Source organism: Agrilus planipennis, unplaced genomic scaffold (genome assembly GCF_000699045.2).
Source record: "Agrilus planipennis isolate EAB-ADULT unplaced genomic scaffold, Apla_2.0 scaffold35, whole genome shotgun sequence".
Lineage (NCBI taxonomy): Eukaryota > Metazoa > Arthropoda > Insecta > Coleoptera > Buprestidae > Agrilus > Agrilus planipennis.
Window position 1 is genome coordinate 1,158,955 of NW_020438957.1, and position 17,568 is coordinate 1,176,522.

The following is a 17,568-nucleotide window of genomic DNA, read 5'->3' on the forward strand; positions in this document are numbered from 1 at the left end:
GTAATAATCTACAACCTGATTTTGTCAAACGAATCTACATACAATAAATGCAATCTATGGTAGTTTTAGACCAACGATTGCTAATAAGAACTTGAAAGTTGTCTTTCAAAATAAAAGAAGAACCATCCTAACTTTTGACCTGATCCAGGACAAGATCCTTCCTTAAAGTTCTAATGCGAGTCGATGGTTTCTTGAACACCTTTTGATGCAATACCGCCGTTCAGTCACACAGCAATTATTTAATTAAGAAAATACGTTTTTATATTTTGTACATATTTTGAACATATTTTTGAGAACAATTTTACACAAACCTACGTCGTAAATCGAATGTACGCATGTATGTATAAAATCATACCTACCCGTTGTATGTACTTCACACATAGATACCAGCTGATATTATGAGATAGCGAACGGCACTTTTTACACAATGATTAATGAGAAGCTGAAAATAAAGTGCGAATTATAATTGATACGTATATATCTAACCGGAAATTAAATTAGATTAGAGCTACTAAGATAACTGTACGAATTATCTATAATCACAGGATGCAATTTACCTTCAACACTTGTAAAATGAATGTAATCTGCAAATGTGCCGGTTCAATACAATTTTAAAATATTTAATCTAAGTATTATACGTACGTATAAGATATATAATAAGTATAATATTATGTGATAGGTCTATCTCACTAATTTTGACTCCCCATTTCAGAGCCTTTTTGTGATGAAAATATATTCATTTTTAAATGTTTTTTGTCTGGAATAAATGTCAGTTAGCACATTGTAAAATTGTGCCAAATTTCGAGTGGATAGACTAATAACTTCATATTTAATACTTCATATATCAGTTATGCCATCATAACAATTGGAACAGTTGTTTTTAGTGAGAAAAGCATTCTAAATGTCAATTATTGAATAAATTCCTTAAAGTTCTGTACCGTTTTTAGTCAAACATTTTCGAACAGGTTCTTATTACCGACGATTATTTAGTATGAGAGGTCTGATGCTGCATGTAAATGTCTTAGTGGGCGTTTATGGTAAAATAGCTAATATTTCAACCCGACAGGGCACAGTTACAAAACCACCTATTCAAATTGTGCTACACACCAATTTTCCATCTTCTTCCAGTCAACCTTATATGAATGTTGTATTACGCCCAAACACAAGCCATATAAAATGTTACGTAATGGTGGATTGCTCCATGGAAAAGATGCTACAAACTATATAAACCGATACATTATGTACATATCATACGCATATGTATTATAGCTAAAGGAGGCTTTTATATAACGCTAAACATAATTGGAAAGAGACGATTGCTGGTCTTTTTCGCTCTTTGTTCTGCACTTACATAATAGCCGATAAACAATACCTCTAGAACCCTTGATGCATGTTGAACATGTCTAATCCCTGCCAGGCTTAGCGGATTTGGTACCCGAACAGATAAATACCCTCACTCGTCGAGGTTCACCTTTTTTCCTCCGCACTTTCACTACGGATTCACTCAGGCGGCTGAATAGGCAGGAGGTTTTCCTACTCCCTCTCCCCCAGGCCTCCCGTTGTACTAATCTCCATTACTGGACGGATGTTCGAGAAATAAGTCCCCCCCACAGTCAGACTATTACTTGCACTCAGGCACCTTCTCCTGACCATTGACACTCAATCGGCCAGGTAGGTTATACCTCGGTCTCTCTTGATGAGTAGGGTCGATTGCGAATTACTTGTAGGGGTGAATGCCTCGGATTTTAGTGTTCGAAAGTAAGCACCTGCGGTCCAATACCTTCAACGACTGTTTACGCTAGACACCTGGTGATTCGGCTATCGCGTCTCGCTAGCCTCAGATGCTTCTGCAGGTCCACCCTATACGCCCAGTCAAATTTTGGACGTTTCATTACCCCTATCCTCAAAGTCATCACCATCCCCCCACAATTTTTTCCCTTTTAAGGTACACTTTTCGGTAACAAAAATACCTTCTTCAGGGACTGAAGTAAACTTTGTTACTGAAGAAAGCTGTTTAGTGACGGGTTTTAGCATGGGAGTTTGAGCTTTTTGCACTACTTTTATTATCGTAAATGTTTAACCCAATTGTTTTTTCATTTCGATGATTTTTTATTTGACTTTATGTCGTTTTATATACTAATATGAAATGAATACATTTCAATATTGACCGGCCAGTTTTGAAAAAATGAATGTTATTATTTAATTCTGACATTGTCCATATTTGTAATGTATAAACGTGATAGTGTTTATTATTGATTTCATGTTTTTAAAAATAACACAAGATGATTAACATTCTTTTGCATTCAGTGTAATAACAATTAATGTTATGCTTAAAATAGCAATTAATTCAACAAATGAGAAAGATGCTCTTAGACAAGATATATGTATGTGTATATTTATATAAACTTGAATTTGACAAGAATTAGGAATTACGTTAACGAGTAAATGTCGTTCGTAAGCATTGGTTATTGGGGCAGTTTCCTACGCGATAAGAAACTCGACCTTTTTATAAACCACTGTAACGTATATTTATACATACACACAGCAAAACGTGTCGTAAAATCGCAATGCAAGCGTCTTATTATATGTTTCTTTTAATCGAAACAGCTGTAGCAAAAAATTAAATTTTCAATCTTACAATTATAAATTATAATACAGTAATAATCTACAACCTGATTTTGTCAAACGAATCTACATACAATAAATGCAATCTATGGTAGTTTTAGACCAACGATTGCTAATAAGAACTTGAAAGTTGTCTTTCAAAATAAAAGAAGAACCATCCTAACTTTTGACCTGATCCAGGACAAGATCCTTCCTTAAAGTTCTAATGCGAGTCGATGGTTTCTTGAACACCTTTTGATGCAATACCGCCGTTCAGTCACACAGCAATTATTTAATTAAGAAAATACGTTTTTATATTTTGTACATATTTTGAACATATTTTTGAGAACAATTTTACACAAACCTACGTCGTAAATCGAATGTACGCATGTATGTATAAAATCATACCTACCCGTTGTATGTACTTCACACATAGATACCAGCTGATATTATGAGATAGCGAACGGCACTTTTTACACAATGATTAATGAGAAGCTGAAAATAAAGTGCGAATTATAATTGATACGTATATATCTAACCGGAAATTAAATTAGATTAGAGCTACTAAGATAACTGTACGAATTATCTATAATCACAGGATGCAATTTACCTTCAACACTTGTAAAATGAATGTAATCTGCAAATGTGCCGGTTCAATACAATTTTAAAATATTTAATCTAAGTATTATACGTACGTATAAGATATATAATAAGTATAATATTATGTGATAGGTCTATCTCACTAATTTTGACTCCCCATTTCAGAGCCTTTTTGTGATGAAAATATATTCATTTTTAAATGTTTTTTGTCTGGAATAAATGTCAGTTAGCACATTGTAAAATTGTGCCAAATTTCGAGTGGATAGTGGATGTATGTGTGACGTAGTTATACCCAGATAGTTCAACTTATTTATTAACCAACCATACATAATAGTTTGAGGGAATTAATGACCTTTTTCGTTGTAATTTTCAATGCCCACTTCAATTTGGCTAGAATTTTAATTGCTTTGAGATAAGGCAGTTTTAAAAATACTTTTTGAAATCGCCTCGAACGCACACATATACACATTTATATGTATGTAGTCTTTAATGGTTGTGATAACCTTTATTCATTTATTTCACATAATGTTTATTTGCAAGCATATTCAAACAGATTTTATCTTATATAAAACAAATGGAAATACTATATTTTGTCCATAAAAGTTAATAGGTATCGCTTGTATTTTGTGTATTTATGATGTCCTAAAATTAATAATTTTAATGTAATTAAATATCATCAACCTCGATTATATTAAGACATTTATTTAAAGGTGTTTATTACATTTTATAAGAAATAACTGGCATTGTTTACTTCTGGAAAGATAATATGCGTTATTTATAATAGTGGAATGGAAAAAAAAGTAATTTACATACATATATAAATTTATATGTAAAATATATTTAGTAGAGTTAAGTTTTTCTTGCCCGATTTGTTTGTATCTAAAAAGCTATATCATGTGGTTTAATTTCTGATTAATGATGAAGTAAAAGTTGCTTCTTATCTTTTTTTAAGAAAGTAAATATTTCTGCTTAATAAGTTTTTAGTACTTACATGACTTTCGACTCGTTTAATTAACAATTTGTTTTTTATTTACAGGTGAGAATAATAGATTCTTTCTCCTCGATGTTCGCGCCTTTCCTAGAAAATCAAGACTATCTAAATGGGCCGAGCCAATTATGTAAGAATTTAAGCATATAGCTGTTTATTGTAATAGTTTTTTTCCGAAAATTTGTCGATAGTGTTAATTTTAATGGGTTATCAATACTTGGTTATATAAGCGTAACCTAATTTTTTGCAAATTGGTCAATTATTTTTTAATCCAATCTTGTATAACAGAATTTTATCGTGGCGTTACTATCACATGTGTGAAGTAATAATAATCGTCGTTTATCATTGAAAACATACAAATCGTTTTAATTAATTTATATTAAATTTATTCCTGTTTATTCTGCCGGTTACGGTGGAGTTAAGGTTCATATTTCTGAAAACGGGGCCATACAAATATAGTCGTACGTACCTACCTATGTATACCTACCAACATCGCGTATCGTCACAGTCTGTTGGTCTATTAACAGCGACATTCTATTTTGCTACTAACTAAGAAAATTGCAATTAATTACAATTTCGTTTTTGATTCCACTCGCATCTCTCGATACAACCAATAAACATTCCATATAATTAGAAACACGTGTTTGTAATGTAATCCGTATACAAGGCGCGTTACCATAATTTATTGGTTTTTAGTTTGTTTGTAGGTGAAATAATTAATTTTTTATCATACCCCTACCGGAAGGAAACACGAAATATTTCCTTATTTCATGGGAGAAAGCGCAACGTCCCCTCGCGGGAAAGTGTTTTACTACCCCCCTCGTCGAAATTACCACCTGAATTTAAGGCGAAGGTGGAAAGCAGTAAGCAGTAAATACAATTTCTTACCTGGGAAGTTATGCGATTGCACTTTGCCTGAAATCAGGATAAAATCGTACTTTTGGGTCACCACCATCAGTAGGGATTTACAGCCTTCAAGGAGTGTACCTCGGGTGCCAATTAACACCAATAACTCATTTATACTCATTCTTTTCGATAATGAGTTGCTGAGAAAGCTGCAATAATGTAGCAAAACGGTTAAAAAAAATTAAATTCCTTTATTTGATCCTTTGTCCAAATTCCTTTGAAATCTATGTAGTTTTATCAATTTTAAACGATTTAATGATTAACAGTTAAGTATTGCATATTTTTCGTGAGCAAATGATCTTACAAGCCCATAGTGTTGTACGGAAAACCCCCATGCCTACCACGTTTTTGCAAAGGTAAACATAAATGTTAAAAGTCCTAACATTAAACTTTGAACTTAACAGTATTTTTAAAGGTTTATGGATTAGCTTTACTAAATGTAATTTTAAACTTCATTCAGTGAATAAACTAAGGTTAAGAGTACCTACACACTTTTATGTTACAGCCCTAGAAAGTGTACAAAACTAAATTTTAACAAATCATAATCTATTAAATTGTCACGCAGTGCAATAAAACGTTAAACAAAATTCTTAGTAACCTACTTTTAACATTAATTAATAGCATTTATGTTAAGCATTTAGCTTTGTGTAATCGCAATATTATATAGAGAGACTTTTAGTGTTTAAAGTATAAGGATTACTGGAAATACTTCAGAATCGGATGAACCTTAGCCTTCGGTTGCATACTGACAAAACTCCGACCGTTTATTGAGTTCCACATTATTACCTCTGACCGCCGCTGTCTACAATGAGTTTATTATCTATAATTCTTTCCTTAGTTACGTAGCGTGAGGCACACAGTTGTCGTCCAAATCGGTGTTTTCGCAATGTAAAATATAGTAGTAGTGTCCGACCGAAAGTTCGGTTTCGGTTTCGGTCGAGTTTCGGCAAAAAAAAACGAGTTTCGGTTTAGTTTCGGTTTCGGCGGCAAACCTGCCGAAACTACGACCTAGCCGAAACTGCGTTCGGGACTTCTCGCGCTCTGCTCGGTCATGTTCGGCGCGTTAAATTCGATCCAAGCGAAGTAGATTAGTAGACATTTCGCCATAACATAAGATTGTTTAACTATGAATACTAATAAGAAATAACGATTACAGGTACCTACTTGAAATTATTAGTAGTCGTCGCCTTTTGCAATATTATGATCACGATTAGTTTATAATTTAGTCGTTTACCTTTTGTTTCTGTTGACGTTTAGTGTCATTCAACATGATGAAACTGAGACCGTTGCCGAAATTCGGTTTCGGTTTCGGTCGTAAAAACCAGTTTCGGTCGGACACTAAAATATAGTAAGGTCCGCCTTTTCCCATGTGAAGGAGCATTAGATTTTGTACGAACTATACCTGCGAACGTAAGTTTTTCGATATGAAGAAATTTTTTACGTTGTTATTATTAAGGATATGACAAGAAAACAGTTACATTTCTCTTTAGAAGTCTGTATGTGCCCTTATGACCTTATGCACCAGTCGCCACTGATATTTATAGATGTAAAAATTGTTTCAATGAATTTCTTGTGATGTATTTTTAGCCTCGTGCATGACATGTTCTTATTTAATCCTACCGAAAGTTTTGTTGAAAGCTTCTGTAACTTCAGATGTTATTTACATGATGTTTTAATGAAAGGATTTTCTTTAGATTTTTTTTTAAATTTTATTTTTAACTCTTGTTTGTACTGGATTCGCGGTTTAAGTAACGATTACAGTGTTTCAAAGAAAAAGTTGCCGTTCTTAAAACTAGAGTATGGTAAAAGAAATCAAAAGAGCACTTTAAATCCTTTTGTCTGTTTTGCTAAGTTAACAATTCTATGAATAGCTCGCAAATGTATAATGTTGACGACCGGCCCGTATTAAAGAAAGCGGTAAAGAACGGGCTTAAACCCCGAATAGCGGTTGTTAAAAATACGTTACATAAAGGTTTCCTCGGAATGTAAAATAAATTGTAATGCTTCGTTTAACATACGCCGAGAAGAAAAAAACATATTGTATACTTATGTGTATTTGAGTACCTATATAGCTTTGTCATTATTGCACCGTAAAACGTGTCTCAAATGAGGAACTTTATTATAAACTTGTCACGAGCAAGTCATCTCCATTATGAAGATGACAAAACGACGTTTCTAAGTAAGGCAAATAAACTGTGCTGAATAAGAAAAAAATTGAATAACCCATAATGCGAACAGCATATTCATTATATTCGGCCACCGTATATCATGAACAAACTAAACCTTTGCTTTGAAGACTGCTTGAGCCGTTGAATATAGTTTCATTATGCATTGACTCAATAAAGGTATCCAGTAACAGCACAAGTATTAGGGTATTACAGTAAAAGCTCTTCATTTGCGGGGTATACGTTCCATAAAGATGCCGCGAATACAGAAACCGTGGATATGGAATGGTAATTAGTATGGAATCATAGGGGATACGTTCTAATGTTCCATAATAAAACCAATATGTATCAGAATAAAATCAATTTATTGGGAAATTCGCAATTAAAATTAATCATTATAATCAGCTTTAGACAAGGGCTAAAAAAATTTTGTGATTTTTTCTTGTTTTGAATTTTGAATTAGTCCACTCGGTTACATCTTTTATAAAAGTCGCCTCGGCATATACCAACAGTACATACTCAAAAGATGCCGATACATTAAGGGGATTCAGTGGTACACGCGTCATAGAGTAAAAACATGCTTATCGGTTCTAGAAATCATGACTTTAATATTTGGAACAGAGGTTTGAAATTTTGTAGCAAGATAGATAAAGCTTTGTTCTAAAGCCTGTCGAAGGCCATTTTTTATTTCTTTAATTTCTATTGAAAATACGTGTCTTGCAAGAAACATCAACTTTAAGCACTTGTAAAAGCTTTTAATGACCATATTACTAAAAACCAAAAACGTACCGAGTTAGTGTGAACCTTTGTCTGTTACTATACAAAAAATTAGATATTTATCTCGCAGCGTTAAATCACAATGTTTAGAAGAGAAACCCATGGTTTCAAAAAAATTCACACTAGGCACGAGCGGTCTATTGCGGTCAATCCCCTTAATAAATGACACCGAATCCTTTTCTGTTTACCGATTGCATCCGTGAATAATGAAATTTTTAGCCGGGAATACAGGAACTGGATTGCAATTTTTTCACCCGCGCATAATGAAAACGCGAACAACGAAACCGTGAATAAGAAACTTTTACTGTAATAAATAACAACACTTGTTAACGTGAACAAACCGATAATGTAAACAAGTATGATCGACAGTGTAATTGTAAGATATACCTATACAATAATATAAATGAATGAATCCTACCTGTATTGTTAATGTAAAAATAATTGTAACAGGTAATAATTTTGACTGATTCATACGAACTGCCGCTGTACATAGGCATATTCATACGTAGAAGACGATCTAATGTAAACCTCTAACACTTTTGGTGTTAAAACATTAAATTAACGTTCATAGTTTGGTGGACCACCTACTCAAAGATATATTAAACTGTCTTGCTATTTGTACGATTTTGCTCGTGATTCACAGTATTAGAATTCCTAAAATGCCACAGTCGCAACTATGCATCAAAAGAAGACCCGCAGGTGTTTTTCGAAGAACACTCAAGCTGACCTGTTAAATCCTGAACGGTTTTTAAACGAACAGTTATTAGAAGATATTTCGATGTACCTAATACATATGTAAACATATAGGAAGACTTTTATGTTTTGGTGTAGATAACATTACGTAAAAACACATTTGTTAATCATGTACCTGTTATCAAATTATAATTTTTTTAATCCGCACGAAATTTATTTAATTGAGCACTTGTTTTTTTTTCAATAATGACTTGTCAATTAGATAGATAGAAAAATCAACAAACAAATATTTTGGCTTTCATCGTTGATGTTATTGTCAGATTTCGGGCTTTTTGGAAGTCGTTCAGAACTTTTTGTTCTCAACATTTTGTAGACACGCGTGGACGACATCTTCAAAAGTTCTTCTTTCTAAGGTGGTAGGTCGAAGTCTTTCAGGGGCTAAAACCCGAAAACTAACAATAATATAAGTACAGTCAAATATTGAAATACTCCATCCGGTGTCTTCCTTGATCAGGATAGACCCATTGCCCCGTAAAAATAAATTCTTAAGATGTAGAAAGGTCAAAGTTTTACCAATTAATTTAGAATTGTGGACTGAATTACTCATAATGAGTAAAGAAATAAAATAGGTGGGAAGTATGAAGGAAATTTAAACAAAAATCGTAAACGTTTATTAATGGCGATTTTACGTATGGTACCTATTGTACATCTTGAGTGCTCACGGTAAAGGCTGGAGTATTTCCAGTCTTTCCATCGTGAGCGTCTTCTATTTCACGGTAAAACGATACCATTTGGCCGTTGGTATGGTGTATTTACCTTCTCCTTGTTTTCCGTTCCCTTTATTCGACCAGATGTCCGTTTACAAACCACCTCCGATACAATCACTTCCACATTGTTCTGCACGCACTATAAAAAAAAAAAAAGAAAAATGTGATAACGAGTGGGCACACTTATTTCAGTAATGTGACCGTGGGGGGAACATAAGAGGAGAACCCGTTCTCCTCCGCTTTTAAGCGACGACAATAATTCCATTTCCATAATGCAACAATCGGCTTTACCATTAGTTCGTCGCTATGGTCCACTCGACGAAAGTAAGCCTTTTTACCGGACGTTTTCAGCATGGACTGTAGCCGGCGGCCTCTAGAAGGTCGGACACGCTCTGTTTAAAGGGTATGAGTTGGAGTGAGTGAGTTAGTGCGAGATTCGTGAGAGGAGGGGGAGACAATTATTGTAAAAGTGACTTTACTCAGCTGTCTACGACCGTCCAACGATCATGTGTACAGTAGCGGTCAACGGAAACTAAAATACATTTATTATTGATTTACTAACTACGTGGTCATCTTATTCTTCTTCTTGTTGGTCAGTCAGAAGCAGCAGGCGTGTGCTACTGCTCGCTCTCTTGCCTCTTGTGCTGTCTCTGCCCTCGAGTGCTGACGCTCGCTCGTTTTGTTGGCGTTTATTTTCGACTTCATCGTCTTCTTCGAGCTTACTGTAGAATTAACGCGACTACTATACATACATATGTATGCAACATGTAGGACGTGACCGATAACGGCCAAGAAGTAACACGGGAGCTGTTAGACTGCAGATGCGCTGAAATTGCATGTCGTATAATAACCCTCATGTTCGACTCGTTAAGCCGTTTCCATACAAACCTTGGCCAATATGTACTTACTAGAGACTTTTTGCACTCACGCGTGTATACGCCGTCAACATTTTGTGCCGAAATGTACGATTATTTTTATCATTTTACACTTAGATCGATGCGTCGAGGATTTACAGCAATAACACGACGAAATTTCGATTATTCAGGCCAGTGGACATTCGTTTCTATAAGCGAAGGTTTAATTTGTTCACGGTATACGGTGGCCTAGCGTAATTATTATGCTGTTTACTTTATAGTAGGTTCCATTTTGCGATGTTCACAACATCCACCATCTACTGTAATTAAAATTTGTTCGTGATATTTGTTAAATTTTATTCAAACATGAAGGTTATCAACATGTCTGGAAATCAAACAAAAACATTAACTATACTCATTAATATGCCAATAACTTTTTTTCTGTGTATGCCTACTTTTATTGTACATAAACACAAGATTAGATGGAAGATATTAGCAGAATTAAAATGACGAAAAAACCGCTAATAACGTCTGGTCAACAAATGACGTAAAAGGTTTAAAGGAATTAAAAATGTAACTATCTGATGCTAACAGATTAGATACAATCATAAACAGGATACTTCACGTACATCTTTTAAAGCCGAAATCCTAATTTATAACAATCGTATTTTATATGGCCTGTTAGTTAAAAAAGTTATTGTACCTAGTATTGTACATTAGGTTTATTTGTGAAGGTGCCCTTGTATTTGTTTTTATTTTAAATTCGGCGAACGATAACATTTCTGAATCTTTATTTATTAGTACATATTTTTCCGTTCTTTTTATCTTATAAAAAAAACATTCTGAATAAGCCGTCAGATTCTTTAGTAAAATCTTATCCTGAAAGTGTAAAAAATGTTTAATTTTTATTAGTTCATTCTCTTATAGTAACATTTTTTGAAAGGGACTTGCCCAATGATTGGTTTGGGATGATGGTAAGGGTGATATTTAATTCAATGTCCGCTAGAATTAGCCATAAGATTAGCCCACAAGACTATATACTTATAAATCCATTCATCAACTCCATTTATTGTGAATCTAAAGATATCTGTGATTTTTTTTCATACATATACTCTTCCTCATCCAGAATAATAGCGGCAGTCCTTAAATTTTGCTCGGACTACAAACGAAAAGTTCAAGTGTCAATACATACCTGTTATCAAATTGTTTACGTAGTCGACCTTAGTGTCGATTTATTGATTTTTTGTTATTCGCGAATGCTATCATTTCATAATTTTTCGGTTTTACATTGTATTACATAATATCCCTAATGCTTGTGTTACCGTAGCTTAAGTTTTTTTTTTTTCAAACTAAATCCGTAAGCATCCACAAATTATCTAACCTTGTTCATAAAACACACATGCCTCAGTATTATTTACAATGCACGCGAACATGAAATGCTTTTACACATACAGAATTATTTTCTTTGAGTAAACCACAACACCGGAAATCAATGTAAGATAAAATTTTGATTGTAGTTATTAGAGGATAATAATAATTTAATTGTTAAGAACAACAACACAACATTTGTTTCTGAGTGACTCTCGTTCGCATTTCCACAACATGAATTTACAATTTCTTCCTACAGTGATAAGACTTCCTTCAGTTTTACGATAACAGATATTCAAAATAAAATTAACACTATTTTTAACTTTACGTGTACACAATGCCAGACTGATTTCAACTTCAGTAAACTAACAATGATTTTGTTGTTTCAGGTTTTCAACCAAATTCGATTTATTCATTCAATAACAACCGTAACTGGCCAAAATAAAAAAATCTGGGTAAGTTCAACGATTAACATTGCTTATATTTGCTTAGATTCGTACATTAATTTAAATTAATTGTAAAATAAATTAATTCGTATCGGTAATGAACTAGGAATTTTTGCGAAATTGGCGGAATACTTGAAGGTGTTACAAAATTTTTAAGTATTTATACGAACTGAAAAAATTATTTTATAATTATCCTGCGATATACCCTCAAATTAATGTACTTATCCCATGAGATATTGTTAGACAGAAGCAAGAAGTTGCTTATAATAATAAGATCTCAGGGTGGTCACTCTTTTAGAAATTCGGAAAAGTAAGAGAATGTGAGTGGTCAAGGAAAGTGTCCTTATAACAATGCGGAACTAGAAATTATCTAGATATCGAGGGCTAATAGTAATTTAATCAGAAAAAAGGAGTAATGTTGGTTAAACCCTTGACTTCTCTATCTTCATCGTCTGTTTGAATCACTGGGAATATCAGGAAACCGAAAGTAACAGAAATTTTATCAAAAGGACAAACTAATATTGATTAAGTTCTCTATTTCTCAGTCTTCGTCTTTTGCTCGAAAGTGCATGCTTCTTGAAGGATTGAGAAAATTAAGAAACCCAAAAGTAATAGAAAATTGATAGGAAGAAATCAGTTACACTGGTTAAGCCCTTCAGTTCTCAACCTTCATCTTTTGCTTGAAAATACATAACTTCTTGAAGCACTGAGAATATCAGTAAGGATTGGCGGAAAGAAATCACATTGGTTAATTAAGCCCTCGACTTCTCTGCCTTCATCTTCTGCTCGAAAGTGCAGACTTCTTGGAGCTCTGAGAAAGTTAAAAAACACAGAAGTAATAGAAATCTGATCGGAAGAAAGCAGCCACCTTGGTAAAGCCCTTGAGTTCTCCACCTTCATCTTCTGCTTGAAAGTACATACTTTTTGAAACATTGAGAATATCAAGAAACCGAGAAGTAACAGAAATTTGATCGAAAGAAGGTAGTCACACTGGTTAAGCCTTTGAGTTTTCTGCCTTCATCTTTTGCTCGAAGAGTTGTACTTCTTAAAGCCCTGAGAAAATCTGAAAAACGAGAAGTAACGGAAATTCGATCGGAAAAGGGAAGTCTCATTAGTTAGGCGCTTAAAGTCTCTACCTTCATCTTTTGCTCGAAAATACATAAAAGAAAAAGTTGAATTTTTTTAGTTTAACGCCTGTTGCTGTACGGTCTGATGTAAAGTTTTCAGACTTTGTATTTATATAACGTTTACATCCAACGCAAACTAATTCACGTGGGAATGAATATATACCTTTGCGCGCAAATCTGTGTATAAAAGTCCATACGCCTTCGTGAATTCTTGAATCGGTTTGTGCTCCTTATTTCATTGCTGTCTTGCATCACCTACATAGGTATTGAATTGCTAATAAGACATAAAACTGCTTCCACGAATCAAAAACGACACAACAAAATTACATAATTTGCCAGTGAAGAACATTCACCAAATTTTTGATAAAAAAATCACGGTGGAAACAACCCCGAGTCAAAAAATTGGGACTCATTTTGTCCTCATTTGATCTCAATAGAATTTTTAGGGATATTTCAAACTACAAGACTCAAAAGTCTCATTTTATCCGCGGTTTTCCCGTATCAGGACAAAATGAGACTTTTGAGGAGTAAAGATTATTTAGGAAACCTCATTTTGTCTTCAAAAAGTCTCATTCTTTTCTTGTTGAGGTTAAATTGAGGACTATTGCCATAGGATTGCAGACATTGAGAATAAAATGAGACTTTTTAGAATCCAATGTGATGAGTCTTATGAAAACTTATTGAGGTATCTGAGATTAAAAACGTCTAAATGAGGAAAAAATGAGTCTAAATAGTTCATTTGAGGATAAAATGAGTCCCAATTTTTCGACTCGGGACGCCATCAGTTTCTTCAGTTATTTTCACTGTTGTCTTTGTTGTTTAAATATCAATACCTTTTTTACATATTGTTATTGTAGTCTGTGCATTTTTATTGAATTAATATGTGAGACGTACCGTCAATTTTAATTGAATGCGAATTATATTAATCGCTTGGATTAGCCATCAGGAATATTATTTTATCTTATTCACAGTCTGCTATCAAAATAACGTTGAATAGAACAATAAGTACTTGCAACATAATATAAAAACAAGTGATATTTTATAAGTGCATTTTTTTTGTTTTTATTGTTTAAGTAACATGTGGCTAACGCGTGGGATTGGCGTTAACTTGCAAAAAGGGCACTATAAAAGTTGCTTGACAAATCTGATTATTTGTAATCGTTACTAGGTTAATGCGGTTGTAGCTGGAAATAAAGCAATTGAACATTATGTTGTAGGAAGTATTCAAGTACTTTTGGAGGCGGTATGACTTTATGCAGTAGATAATTTAGACACATTCTTGTTAGCAAATTAAACCGTGTACCTATAATAGACATTTTCAAAGTTTATATCGGAGATAGAGCAACTGCGATGAAACGAAACAGCGTAGGATTTTTATTAATAATATAACTCTTCCAATTTTTTTTTTAATTTAAGTATCAACAGACTAAAGTTAAGTTCCTTAAAATAAGTTTTATTCATACTGTACAAACGTATGTTGCATCCCGTACAGCAATTACTCTCTTGAAACAAGAGGGAAACATTAACATTTAATCACAGGTATTTATTATCACCAAAAATCATTAAATCGAAGTAAAAATAAAGAATAAAGTATAAATGAAATCAATTCAAAAAGTATCCAAATTGTTGGAGATCTCTCGCTACCATCTGTATTAACCTGTAGGTAGTGTATTTCACGGCAAAATAAAGAAATGATGAAGGAGACTGGCGTTAATAATGTCTGCATTAAAAATGGGCGAACAGTAGTTTATTATTACGATTTCGATCTTATTAGATCTCATCAGCACGCCATTGGCAGTATCGATATATCACCAACCAAACCGATGATGTTCCGTTCAGATATATGGAGATCTAATAAGATCGAAATTGCGACCACCCCTGTAAAATTCATAAATTACCTAATGGGCAAGAGGTTCAGCTGGTTTCATATTATATTATATTAAAAGGTCGCTTAAAATGACATCGTCTGTAACAACATATTGTTTATAGGGGAGCTCTTTGTTTATTTTTAAGACGAAAGAAATGTGACGCATTGAGAACAGAATGTAGTGACTATGAAATTGGTTATAACGTTTATCGTAGACTGACCGTTTTATCCGAAGCCGTTATGGACAGTTTCGAATATATTATTTCGTACTTCACTAATACAAAAGAATTACCAGTAAATTCATTTGTTATATATCATTATACAATACGCATAAAAAAGCCTGTATGCGTTAGATCAATGTAGTTCCCATTTCTTCCCTCTGTTTTAATACTTATTTTAACAAGTATTATTTTAATGATCGAGAATTAGATTAGCGATTGCCTATCTTTAACCTTATGAACCTGATAAATTATTTTCATTCATAAATGGCATTTAATAGGTTTATTGTTAAAATCAGTTGCGTTTTAAATCTTTTTATTATAGGCATTCAATTCAACAGAAGTGAAAATCGATTTATTATTTTCATTCTCTATTGTTTCGACCTTGTTGCAATTATCACAAATTATGAAAGAAACGGGTTTTGTAAACTCATTGATAATAAACCAAGGTCAAATTGATTGAGAGAAAAATAATAATGGCGAATTGTTACACGCGTTTCTACGTTACATCCAATAGACGTGTATTTGTGTATGAAACAAGTCCACAATGCCTCTACATACCTGACGTGATCATGAGTTCACCATTATTCTGTTATAAAATTCATTCATTTATAGATATTGTTACTGTCTGTATTTATGGGCAAAAGTTATATACTTACATATATTTAGATTATTTAACGCAGTCTGCTTTCTTTTCCAAACTCTATGGAAAACCGCAAAACTTTTAACACTCATGACAATTTAGCTTCACTTTTTCAGTATTAGCTTAATAATTGACATTACAACCATTTTGATAAAAACTAGAAGAAAGTCTGAATTGATAGGTACCTTTTTTACTGTATATGAGAAGTCCAAAGAAATTCTTCTTTAGGTGAAGATAAACTTTGTAACCTAAAGGACAGGAAATCTTAAAGATAATTTTCTAATTTTTAAAAGGTTTTACTACCAAAAAAAAAATAAGAATAAAAAAAGAAAACAGTGGTGCAAGAGTTTGTTTTAACTCAAGCCACAAAACCATAATGGATCTAACCCACTGGTTTTTCCTGAATAACACACATCATGAAAATTCACTGAAAGGACTCGATATTGTTAATTGTAATTTTCTTGTGTGTGTTCGTTGGTGATCTAAGTTTTTCTACGTTCAAATTTATTGTGCTCGTTAACTGTCGCACAAAAAAGCTAGTAAACTGAAGTAATTAAAGTGACCGTGGCTGATGAAGGTTGTGACCGAATGATGAGAAGAGTTGCCGACGCCGCTGTCCTCTCTTCCCCGTTTTCATTCATAATGATTCTGCTGAAGAATTTCCAAGAGCCATCACGGTAGCTGTAAGCAATAACAATTGAAGCAAAACACGAATCGAAATTTGTGTTCACTGACCGTATTTCCTGTTGACGAAATAATTCAACCGTTTTCACAATCCTCGAAATTCAAACGCAGCTGGCTCGGCTCCTCTTTCCATGAAGCTGCACAGGCGGTGGATGTCGTCGAAACATTAGAGCATCGAAAGGAGAATGCAAAATGCAGCAGCGGTCAAGTTATACACTTATAAAACATTAAATATTTAACTTTTGTGGGCACTTAATCTCATAAAGTAAGTCAGTACCTATGTTTTAGTTTCATAGCTAAAAAGATATCAATAAGAATGATTTAAAAAATGTATTACATTCTTTCTGACTGTTTGTTGTTATTTGTTTGTGCAAGCCGCTGCTGCATTTGTTGCGAATTAAAACGAAAATGATCTATTAGAAGTGTAGCAATCAGAAGTTGTTTTATCATCAATTAAATGCTCTCTTCGGTTTTCTATCTGCGTCTATGAGGGATAAAGGACAGATTTACAGATTTAAATGAAAGAAAATCAGCCGTTGAATCGATTCGATTTTGTTAAGTGCACGTCTGTTTGAACAAAAAACTAAATAGTGACCACCACCAAAAAGAAGCTGTCATTTTAAATGTTAGCCTACCATAACGACCGTTCATTCATAAATGAACGCAAACATGACAACTGCATGGATAATTTTTTATTCTATTTCCTATTTTGTAAGTACATACTTATAGGTACTTCCAATGTTCTAAAAAAAACTAACAAATATCTCTTATTTACGTAATAGGTTAACTGCTTTAGTGTTTCAACCAGAAATTATTCAGTTTTAATTGCCTACTTTTTCCCGAAAATTTAGAAACTACTAA

General features: G+C 33.4%; 1 protein-coding gene across 2 annotated transcripts in view; it reads left to right on the forward strand.

The window, feature by feature from the left end:
- LOC108744799 (protein sprouty) overlaps window positions 1-17,568 on the forward strand; it is a 57,908-nt gene that overhangs the window by 23,802 nt on the left and 16,538 nt on the right. The window contains exons 2-3 of one of the 2 annotated variants that reach the window (XM_018480717.1): window positions 4,241-4,322; window positions 12,112-12,177. The gene's annotated coding sequence lies outside the window, so the exon portion shown is untranslated. The remainder of the gene's footprint in view (window positions 1-4,240; window positions 4,323-12,111; window positions 12,178-17,568) is intronic. The other variant, XM_018480719.1, reaches the window with a different exon arrangement.